Genomic DNA, 11,499 nt, shown 5'->3' on the forward strand with positions numbered 1-11,499 from the left:
CTTCAAAAACACATAAAGTGATTAAATTAAATGAATGTGAACTAAAATGAATGCAACACACACACCTGGTGTGTCCCATAGTGTTAGTTACAGTACTCACAATCTCAACCCCACTAAAATCAGCTATGTAAATCAACTATACCTACACAAGTATTTTCACAGCAACATCTGAGAGACACGTAAAAACGTAGGAAAGAGAAAAGTACACCTTTTCAGGTAGTCTCTCCCTCCAACTTCAACTTTCTTATTCACTCGTTGTCTGTTTCTGGTGTTGAAACTCAGCTCTGCCATCTAGTGACCTGGAGCACTTCCGTTGTGGAATCCCCTCCATTGTGTTATCCTATTTGTGGTGCGTTTCTGATTTGCAGTGCATTTCTGTTGTGAAGTGGGTTTCATTTTGGTAGGTGTTATGTCTCCTGCAGCATTTCTCTTTTGTAGGTGTTTTCTATCTTGCAGCATTTATTTTTTGTGGGTGTTTTTGTCGCTTGCAGGGCGTTCCGTTTTTGTGCTGCGTTTGCACCCCTCGGCCACCGTAGCTGTTGCTGATACTGGCACCGCTACTACAACTTGTAATACTATTACAAATGCTGATACTACTTCTACGACTCTAACAGCTGTTTATACTACTACTGCTGCTTGTACTTTTAGTATTACTACTACTTAGGGTTGTCACGATTTCAATTTTTTGAGCCACGATTATTGTGGAAGGAAATATTGCGATTTTACAGTTATTCACGATTATCGACATTATGAAAGAAAAAAACCCAGTGTTTGTATTTAAATAAACTCTTTAATAATACTTAAACTTTTAAACATTTACTGTTCTTATAAAATAAAATAAATTGTTCCAACACGTCTTTGTGGTAAATAAAAGTGCAAATTGCATTACAAAACAGTCATTAACTTGAGGAACTTAAAGGCTTCTTTAGCTGCCATCATTAAAACAAAATAAAATTATAAGATTGGCATTAAAAACTGTGCTGTTTTCTCTATAATATTAATAATAATTAGGGATGTGCCGATCAGGTTTTTTGCTGCTGATCACCGATACCGATCATCCTTGAATGCCGATTACCGATACTGATCACATGGATTGGATTTAAATGCTCTATTTATATATGAGTGCTGCTGCTTATATGATGTAGGAAAAAAATGAGCAAATACTGCCTTAATTTAGACAAAAATATGCTTACAAAAACTGGCAGGCACATTACAGCAACTATTCAGTCTGGGAATCTTGTAAATGATGTATAATTACTACTTATTTATGTTCAATATGTATTTATTGGTTCTAGTGAAGTGCCTCTTTGAGACTTTTATGTATTATGGAATGTTGCAATTTAATGTATGGTTGATAACGTAGTGTTTACTTTGTAAATCAAACAAAACAAAAAGACATAAAAAGAATACATTTAAAGATTCTAAAAACACTTCATTTTAAGCTTTGAATATCCTCCACAATTTTAGACAATATAACTACAGAAAAAAGGATAAATGGGAGTCTTATTTATTTTTACTAAAACGTTTATATAAACAATTCATCACTAATTTTACAACAATTAATCAAAACACCCGGATCATTTCCCAGGGAAAACTCTAGAGTCTGACAGGAGGTCCAGGCAGACAGACAGCCTCCCTGTCCTGGAGGTTACTGTCTCCTCCACTACCACTGTCAGCGGGCAGCGGGGCTTCCCGGACCACACTCCCTGCTGAGGGGACCGGGCCGACAGCATCTTCGGAGGAGGGCACAGGCTTCCGGAGCCAAAACAACCGGCGGGTCGGGAGCTCCGGTTCCCTCCTGCGCTCCCATTCCCCACCCGCCGCGGCCCGCCGCCTTCCCCTCGCCTGCGGACGCAGGAAAGCAGCCCGGCTGCGACGGGCGGGGAACGGGAGCGCAGGAGGTAACCGGAGCTCCCGACCCGCCGGTTGTTTTGGCTCCGGGAGGAAACTCGGGGCACGGGGGGTCCTCGGGGCGGCCCGGCCGCCGGACCGCTGACTTCGGAACCGACAGTTACCGCGCGTGCGGCGGACAGTCCCATCTTGGCAACCTCATTGCGCACAGCGGCCACAATATTAGGGACACTTCGAGTAAAGAATCTGTCATAACTGATCATATAATTCTCTCTATCTCTCTGTGTGTGTGTGTGTGTGTGTGTGTGTGTGTGTGTGTGTGCGCGCGCAGTGATGCCGATTAGACAGGAGCGCGCGCACAGGCCAAGGAGCCACTCTCTCTCCACTCTCCACTCAGCGCAGCTCACGCTTCTTGCATGGCACCTCTCGCGAGGCTTTTCTACGGATAATCGTGGTTGTGAAAAATGTGACGAATATCTATTTATAATCGTGGTTATTGTAAAACCGGTTAACCTTGACAACCCTACTACTACTGCTTGCACAACTATACTGCAGCTACTATTAATCGTCTGGTATTTGGTTGTCAAGCTGCTAGCTCGCCTTAGCGTTTTGCTAGTGGCTAACTAGTTAGCGCTCATAGACTGGAAGCTCTCAACAAGATTTCATAATGAAAAAAGAGCCAAAAACTATTCTTACCTATGAAAAGTCATTCCAAGTTTCCTTGTCTCAATCGTACGACGTAGTGTGTAATTGTATGCAGCACAGTGAGCCGGCATACTTGTTGTTTCCGTTTTCACGCCGTCTACATCAACGGAATGCACTGAAACTTTGCCCCCACTAGCTTAGCCTGGCAGTAGCACGTAGCTCAAAGGGGCGTGTCCTATCTACTCATTCATATCTATGAGAACAACGATGGCTGCACATAAGGACGCCTGACGTTGATTAGCTGCGTAAATACCATTATATACAGTCTATGGTAAATACGTATGTGAATCGCATCATTGGCTGCAGCAGCCAGTCACCGGTCACTCACTGACTCACATTGAAAAATAGCACAGAATGAATTGTTACTTGTTTATTTTATTTACAATTTAGGTTGGATTTTTTTTTATGCGCAGCACAGAGTTTCTGTGCGCGGAGACCGTGTCAGCAGTGCGCAATTGCGCACGCGCGCAGCTTAGAGGGAACAGTGCATAGTTGACATTTTTACTGTTTTCAGGCCTAAAATCAACATGACCATCTATAACCAAACACCACATGACATTTTAAAGAAAGATTCTTCTAAATATTATATATACAATTGAGTAAAATTTAAATTGAAAGTTATTTCTAAAAATATTGTAGTAAACCTGTTGACTACTTTATATTAAATAACTCAGAAAGCCTTGGAGTCTGGCCAGTCTTTTCTTCAGGAGGAAATGACATCATGTGGAGCAGGTCATGTGATCTGGAATTAACACACTTCCTGGAGAGGTGTTTTTGTAATGGGGAACTTAGTGGAAAGTGATTTCTCGGACACAGATTTCCATATAAAATTTGATATATTGCCAAAAAAGAAATATCTGTCATGATTATCTCAACTTAATAAAAAGACACAATCCAAACTATTTCTGAATCAGCTCATTTTATTATTGTTTAGCTCATTAGAAGGTGGTTGGAATTAAATTCAGATGGTTATTTAGTTGACATTTTAGTGATATCCAGTCATTTTTATTAATAAGTGATTGTTTCCATAATAAATAATTATGGAATTTGTAAAGACATGATCAAAATGAACATAAAAAACATTAGTTTTTTTTTTACTTTTAATGAAAATGTATGCAAGATTCATCCTATGGACTTCAAAAGTCCCTCAGTTATGTATTGACTTGTACAATTTTCGAGTCATTTTGGATCACTTTTGTGTCTTTGGGATAATTTTCAAGTCCTTCAGGAGAAATTTCATGTCATTCTGGATAAATTTTCTGTAATTATGGATCATTTTCAAGTCATTTTGGATGAGTCAATATATAATTACTGGACTTTTTGTATCATAGTTGACATTTTAGTGATATCCAGTCCTTTTTTTTTTTTAGTAATGAGTGATTGTTTCTAAAATAAATAATGATGGAATTTGTAAAGACATGATCATAATGAACATAAAAAACATTAGTTTTTTTACTTTTGAGAAAAATGTATGCAGATATATCCCATGAAGTTCAAAGGTCCCTCAGTTATAGATTGACCCAAAGAAAGCCTGATTTGCTCTCGTCTATTTGCACATCCTGCCTCCAAATATCACCCCCTCTCCTCCACCAGCCCCTGATATCAAATGAGTAATTGTACAGTGGTACACCCCCCCATTATGTATACACACATTCATAGTTTGGCAAGACGTGCTTGACTCATGACTCAACCTCAGACGCTTGCCAGTGCTGCTGTGTTGTTCTAGTGGTGCCACAGCAGTCGGAGCGTCCTCACTCTGTCCCTGCCGTGTCACGAACCCACATAGAGCCCATATTGTTCGCTGGGCTTGGGAAAGACCAGAGTTCAAGGACATTAATAGCTGCGATGTGTAATTTCCCTCCTCCTCCCTCCTGCTCCACATCCTACTCATTCAGCTTTTGGGAAATTTGGGGTCTTGGAAGTTGGGATATTTCATCGGGGAAAGTACCATTGACAGAACTTAAAAAGCAACTGCTAGCTAGTAAATCATCAAAATGCTACTTAATAATCCACAACTTAGAACAGAAGTTAACAAAAAACTTATGGTTATTTTAAGGTGGCTGCATTAAAGATTTGCATGTTTTGATTTGATAATAATTCACAACACCGTGTGCACAAAGTTAAGCTTAACTAAACGTGCTTTTTTTTAACTTTTTATTCTTGTTCCTTGTCTGGCTTTGTTGTGAATTTCACCTCTGAAATATCTTCTTCTCTTCGTGTGCCACAGAAAAAAATGATAATTTCAGGTTCACACATACATACACACCCTGAGTTCTGCAGAACATATTAGGCACAGATTTCAGTCAAAATGTGAAGAAGTACTTCTGTTCACTTGGCTAAAAGCAAGATAACGGAGCATCAATTAAAGTGACTGAATCAGGGTTTTAACAATTCAAAAGAAGAAACTTGTGCAAAGAACCATTATTGAGTAGATCTAAGATGTGCAGATCTCTTTCTTTACAAAATGGAGGTCATCAAAATGCCAAAGTTTCATTTAACAATCCTCAACCTATCACAGAAGTTCAGATTCAGATTCAGAAAACTTGATTTGTTCCCAGGGGGCAATTAAACAAAGAAACAAAGAAAAAAACTTAAATAAGACACATGTTGTGGTTATTTTAAAGTGGCTGCAGTAAAGATTTGCATGTTTTAATTTGAAATAATTCACATCACCATTTGCACAAAATTTAAATAAACGTGCTTGTTTTTTTTTTTATTCATGTTCCTTTGTTGTGAATTTCACCTCTGAAATATCTTCTCTGGCACAGAGAACAAAGATAATTTCTCAAACAAGCTCTCCTTGTCTCTGTGCATTCGTTCAATTGTGTGAAGGTACTGTATGTACATTTCAAATGAGTTAACGTGACGAAGGATGGAGATAATAGCTACTGATCCTACAACAGCTCACATTCTGCTCTAAATAGAAACACTGCCTCTGGTCTCAAATCACAAGATTTGTCTCTGAGCGTAAAACAAATATTTAACCCCCTCCGCCTGTCAGAGGAGGCTGTGCCACTATGTGCCAGCATCGCTTCTTACGTGCCACTAAAGAGCCGGAGATGATTAGCCGGAGCTCGCCTCCTTTTGCACTAATTGCCAAACCCTGCATCACCTTCGCTACTGTCTAATTAGTTTTAACAAGACAACTGAACATCAATTAAAGTGACCGAATTGGGGTTTTAATAATTAAAAAGAAAGAAAAAAACCCGTGCAAAGAAGTGTTCTCCATTGTGTCGATCCAAGAATTGTTGATCTTCTTCTTTACAGTTACAAAATGACCTAAATGGAGAAAAATAATTGTTATTTATCACTGTGAAAATGTTTGGCTTGAAGTCTGTGGATAAGGAGATCAGTCAGTCAGTCAATAAAACTCACTCTGGATAGCATAACCTTTCATACAGGCTGTGTAGTGCAAGTTATATTTTCAAAATCCTCCATTTTTTCTGCATTTAAAAACACCCTTGTATTCATTTCACACACACATACAGACCCTGAGTTTTGCCGAACAGATTAGGTACACTTTTCAGTCAGAATGTGAAGAAAAACTTCAATCTATTTGGCTAAAAGCAAGATAACTGAGCATCAATTAAAGTGACCGAATCAGGGCTTTCATAATTCAAAAGAAAAAACTTGTGCAAAGAAGCATTCTTCACTGAGTAGATCCAAGATGTGCGGATCTCTTTCTTTACAAAATGGAGAAGAATCAGGAGTATTGCACTGCTGTAAAATGGATTTAAGTTATAGTTTACAACTTGACCATGCATTTCCTGCATTGTATTCATTTTAAAATCACCCCTGTATTTATTTCACACATACACATAGACCCTCAGTTTTGCAGAACAAATTCCACACACTTTTCAATCAAAATGTGAAGAAATCCTTCTATCTACCTGCTTAAAAGCAAGACAACCGAACATCAATACAAGTGACAGAATCAGGGCTTTAATAAATGAAATGATAATGTTTTTGCAAAGATCTGTTCTTCACAAAGTGACCTAAAAGGAGAGGAATTGTATTTATTACTTTGTGTTAAAAGGATTTGCTTCAAGTCAGTGGATGATGCACATGAGAGGATCAGTTAATCAATCAATAAATCCTACTTGCTCATGCACAACCTTTCATACAGACTGTGTAGTGCAAGTTCCAGTTTCCAAAGCCACCATTTTTCCTGCATTTTAAAGTCACCTCTGTATTTATTTCCCACCTACATACAAACCTTCAGTTTTGCAGAACAAATTATGCATAGACGTCAGTCAGAATGTGAAGAAATCCTTGCCTCTACGTGCCTACAAGCCCTGAACTCCCACATGTAAAGACACAGACCAGAGGCCATTGTTTCATTAGAGGTGTCACAGATATGAATTAGAAACCAGCATCCTCCTTCACCTCGGTCTTGGGGCTTCAGCCGCCCCCTTCTTCTTTTATTTTTATGTAAAACACATTGTGAAAGGTCAGCAGAGAGAGGCAGCAGAGAAGGAACGGGAGCATGAGAGAGTCGGCTGCGTTCGTGCACGTGTGAATGCATGTATGTAGATGTAATCGTGCATGTGCGCCTATGATTATGGGTGTAATTCCTCAGTGTGTGTGTGTGTGTGTGTGTGTGTGTGTGTGTGTGTGTGTGTGTGTGTGTGTGTGTGAGTGTGTGTGTGTGTGTGTTTGTGTGCATCTTCGGCGGGGGTGAAACTCTGTCTCTTATGCATGCTGTGCTCATTGAGAAGTGGTGTCTTGTGCCTGGGGGAGGATGCCGATGAGAGGGCAGGCAGGCGGCCGGGCGCCAAAGAAAGAGGTCACATCCATATTCATCGCATTGGACATGCACATGTAAACCACTTTTAATATGCCGTGACAGGGGAAGTAGTGTTGAGGCGGAAGGAGACAGAGAGAGAGGCTGAGGGAGAGGCGGAGAGGCTGACAAACATGTAAAGAAGATTTGTGAGAAACGTCCACATGTGTGTCTTCATCAGAGACTTCTTGGTCAGTCTCAATGACCTGCGAAATCTGATGATCCCACACTGAAATAATTGAATTTTTACAAGACATTCCAAGAAATTCAGATTCTGTTTGGTCTTCTTCTTGTGATTTATGTTAATGTAACAGCACAGAAGACATTGCTGAGTTGTTTCTATCTGAAGCCACAGCCACCAAAGAGAAGTTAAAGTAAAGCTTTCCCTTTATACTGCAGCGAAAAATGAGCAAAAATGGGACAGAGAACAAAAAAAGACCCAGAAACTGCTTCAGGTTCAGAAGTTTAAAGTGTTATCAAATGGACATGTAAGAAATCAAAGCCAGTTTAGATATTTAGTGAACTCAGCTTAAAACTTATGGTTAGAATTTACAACACCTAGAAATAAAACTATGTGCAACACAAACAAAAACAAAAAATCAAACTAGAAAAGCCGTCAGAGAGCGCAGTACTCCACCAAGGCTGCGTGTTCCTTGTATCATTTCCTATGGATAAGTCCTCAGCGGTGGATTTGTAGTAGAATCACAATCATGTGATCGTCTGCAGGCAGCAGACATAGTGTTCACTTGTTGTCATGGTTACAGTGACGCCGTGCGGCTATCAATGATACAAAAATCCAGACTATAAGCCACGTCACTGTCAAAATCTAATCACTTGGTCCTTGTGTCATTTCTGACCTTTACCGAAAATTTCATCCATATCCGTTGATCTGTTTTTGAGTAATGTTGCTGACAGACAGACAGACAGACGAACAAACTAACGCCGATCGTCATGTAACTCCGCCGTGTTCCTTGACGGAGTAATAAACTACTGGGTTTTTACTTGTAACAGCTCAAACATTCGTGTTCGGTTCTGTATAATCACAAAAAACTGCTTCTTCCTGCAGTCACAATGCCACATCTGTACATATCCACATGTAAATCCATCTTTCTTTATATTGTCTCCATGAAACCCTTATTATTATATGTTTGTTTGTTTTTTTTCCCCCCCTTATTGTACTTTTGTAATTCTTGTCTTGCATCTTTAACGCCTTATCTGCATCAAGCTGTTAGAACATGTACCTTTCTCCAGTGACGGATCAATAAAGTCTATCGTATCATATCTTAGCTTAGCTTATTTTATCTTTAAGATGGAGAAATGACATATCCAGTGTTTTCAAGAAAACACAACAAACACAGGAAAGGTGGCTGGAATTGTGTGCTATAATAAAGAGAATATTAATAATCAGAAATAAAAATATTGTTAAATAAACAGTCCAATCCCAAACGCTTTGATTTTAGCCAGATAAGACATGCAATAGCTACGATAACAAGAAGAAAATACATCATACTTCATCTGTTTACCTTAAAAGACAGTGAATCCCAACTAAAAGAAGTTGGGTCATTATTTTAATTGCTATTTTCTTTAAGCACATACAGTTATTGTAGAACATCCCTACATTTCTAGCTGATTCACATGAACATTCAGCCCATCAAAAGACCGGAAAACAAAAAAAGGAATGCTTGTTATTGCGGGGCAGTCTGAGGTCAGCGGGGGCATATTATCTTCACATCATAACGGGGGCCCAGGTAGCCATTATGACAATGTGGCTTTATATGGCGGCTTTTGAAGTCGGCCAGCGACGGCCTCTCAGTGTAGCCGCCTGTCACGAGCCGCCGCTTTGAAGTTCGGCAATGATGAAAAAAGAGGGAAGAAGGGACGTAATCCGATCAAGTTATGGAGTCACGTCAAAGCGAGATTTTAGAGATATTTTGAGAAGCTGTTGTGTGGATGGTGGTGGTGGGACTTCTAGATGGTATCCTGTAGGGGTGAGAAAGAAGGAGGGGATCTATTAAGTGGAGGGATAGCAGCTTAGATAGAACTGGAAGAATAGAATCTTTCTGCGGGACACTTAACCCTCTGATACCCTGCTGGATCTCCCCTCTGACAATGGCACCACTTACCGTCTCACCATGTTCAGCCCTTACCTGTATGGGCCTCCCCTGGATCATCCCCGGGGTGGGAAGGGGGTCACGGTGGGGGTCGGACTCCAAGGATGGGATTTTCTAGTAACCCTACTCCCAACTTTTCAGACAACGCCGGCCTCCCCTGGGCATCTCCACCCTCTATGGGCTTTAATTCCAACAAAGCTTCAGTGGCGACAGGAGCTTCCCTAAGCGGACAAATTATGCTATCGGTTTCCCCCCTTCTCTTGTTGAGGAATGAAAACGCCTGGCTAAACTTAAACCGGAGGAGAAGCTCTCCATCTGGAAATGTGTTTGGAGTCAATTAAATTAAAGCCGACCTGAATCCGTGAGCGGTTTGAATTAGCTTTGATCCGTTGTGCTTAATGGAAGGTCGTCACTTTTAATCCGAGCACATCAAAATACAGCACTGGCATTGTTTTGGGGAGGAGGCAGGTTTATCCTGTCCAGCAGAGCTCTGAGCAGTGAATCTTTCTGGGCTCTAACCTCCAGCTTGCCTGGAACAGTGGGGAATCCTCCTCAATCACTATAAGGAGGTCCTCTCAGCCCCACTCATATTTTAACCGGCCGCCTCACGCCATGGGGTGCTGTGTAACGGCCCGTCAGTGGCTGTAACCTAAGCGCCAAAATTGCTTTTTGACGATGTACCTAGTGTTGTTTTAAGAGCCCCCGTCTGTCCTGACTGGCCCCCGCCCTCCACAAAATATGATTTAATCATTTTTCTCACTTACTTTTCCCAGCATGGGAGCGAAGAGAAAGAAGGGGAGAGAAGGGGAGAGGAGCAGGGGGGAGGAAGAGGAGAGCATTCCAAAGTGGTGAAGAAGGAGAGACATTACAGCAGTTATTTCCGCAGCAAAGAGGAGAAAACCTCTTACAAGGCAGTTCTTAATAGGATCTGGTCGCCGAGAGCCGGATCCAGGTTACTCCTCTTGAGAAGTCCTCCGGGTGAAAATCTGAGCAGGCTTTTAATCAAGAGGCAGCGGACGTTATACAAACAAGAGCCTGAGCTGATGTCATCCTGAGAAATCTGTCCCTTTAAAACTCTCCTCCATTATTTACATTCAGCTTTTCTCCCCTCCCTCACTGTAGTTGGATAAATTGGAGATCGTATCTCACTATAGAATAAAAAAAAACTAGGCGTTAACCCGTTTCACTTTAATCCCAGAGCAGACATAAAGAAGATCAGTGAGCTGCCGGCCTCGTCTCCTAAAATGAGGTAAAACTTCCAAAATTAACAGAAAAGAAGATGATCTCAACTGCCAGCTTGGTGAAGCAGGCCTCTGACCCGTCGCTGTCCTCATCCCTCCTCACATTGTTCCTCTCCCGGCCGGCATCGGTGGCTGACACCCACTTGAGAGCTCTGAAGCACTGTGTACATACGGCCACAAGTGGTGTTACTGTTACCGGGGATCGTCTTACCCACCGTCATCCGTTATACGTCTGACAGAAGTGCAGTGTGGGTTAACGGGTGGATGCTGGGAGATATACATCACCCGCACAACTGTCTGCCCGTATAGGATTACTGCTGCACAGCTACAATTAGCTGCCACTGAAAACCCATAAACCTTTATCAATTTATTCAGTCAGAGCTTTATTTTAAATGTACGTTAAATGTAAAAACAAGGCGACGGATACATTTCAAGCCAACACATGAGAGTTTGTTTGTATTAAAGTTGAGGAATATGCATAAATAAACATCAAATTGCAGTTATTTTGACAGATACTGTGTTATGTGTGAGGATTTTTCCACTGAAAATTACATCTATAAATACTTATGTGATTTTTGCTGCACTCTCATCCAAACAAACACTTTTTTAACAGATTAAATAGTATTTAGAGTAATTATTCAGTTGCACTGAAGCCAAACTAATGTGAGATGGAGACTCTATTCCATCACAGGATGTGGTATATGTGTATGTTATTGTTTGTCTTTCTGCAGCATTAAAGGACTCATCTGTATTAAAGTTGAGGAATATGCACAAAAAAACATCATATGCAAATTATATTTGACAGATG

The sequence above is a fragment of the Amphiprion ocellaris genome, chromosome 16 (genome assembly GCF_022539595.1).
Source record: "Amphiprion ocellaris isolate individual 3 ecotype Okinawa chromosome 16, ASM2253959v1, whole genome shotgun sequence".
Taxonomy (NCBI): Eukaryota; Metazoa; Chordata; class Actinopteri; family Pomacentridae; genus Amphiprion; species Amphiprion ocellaris.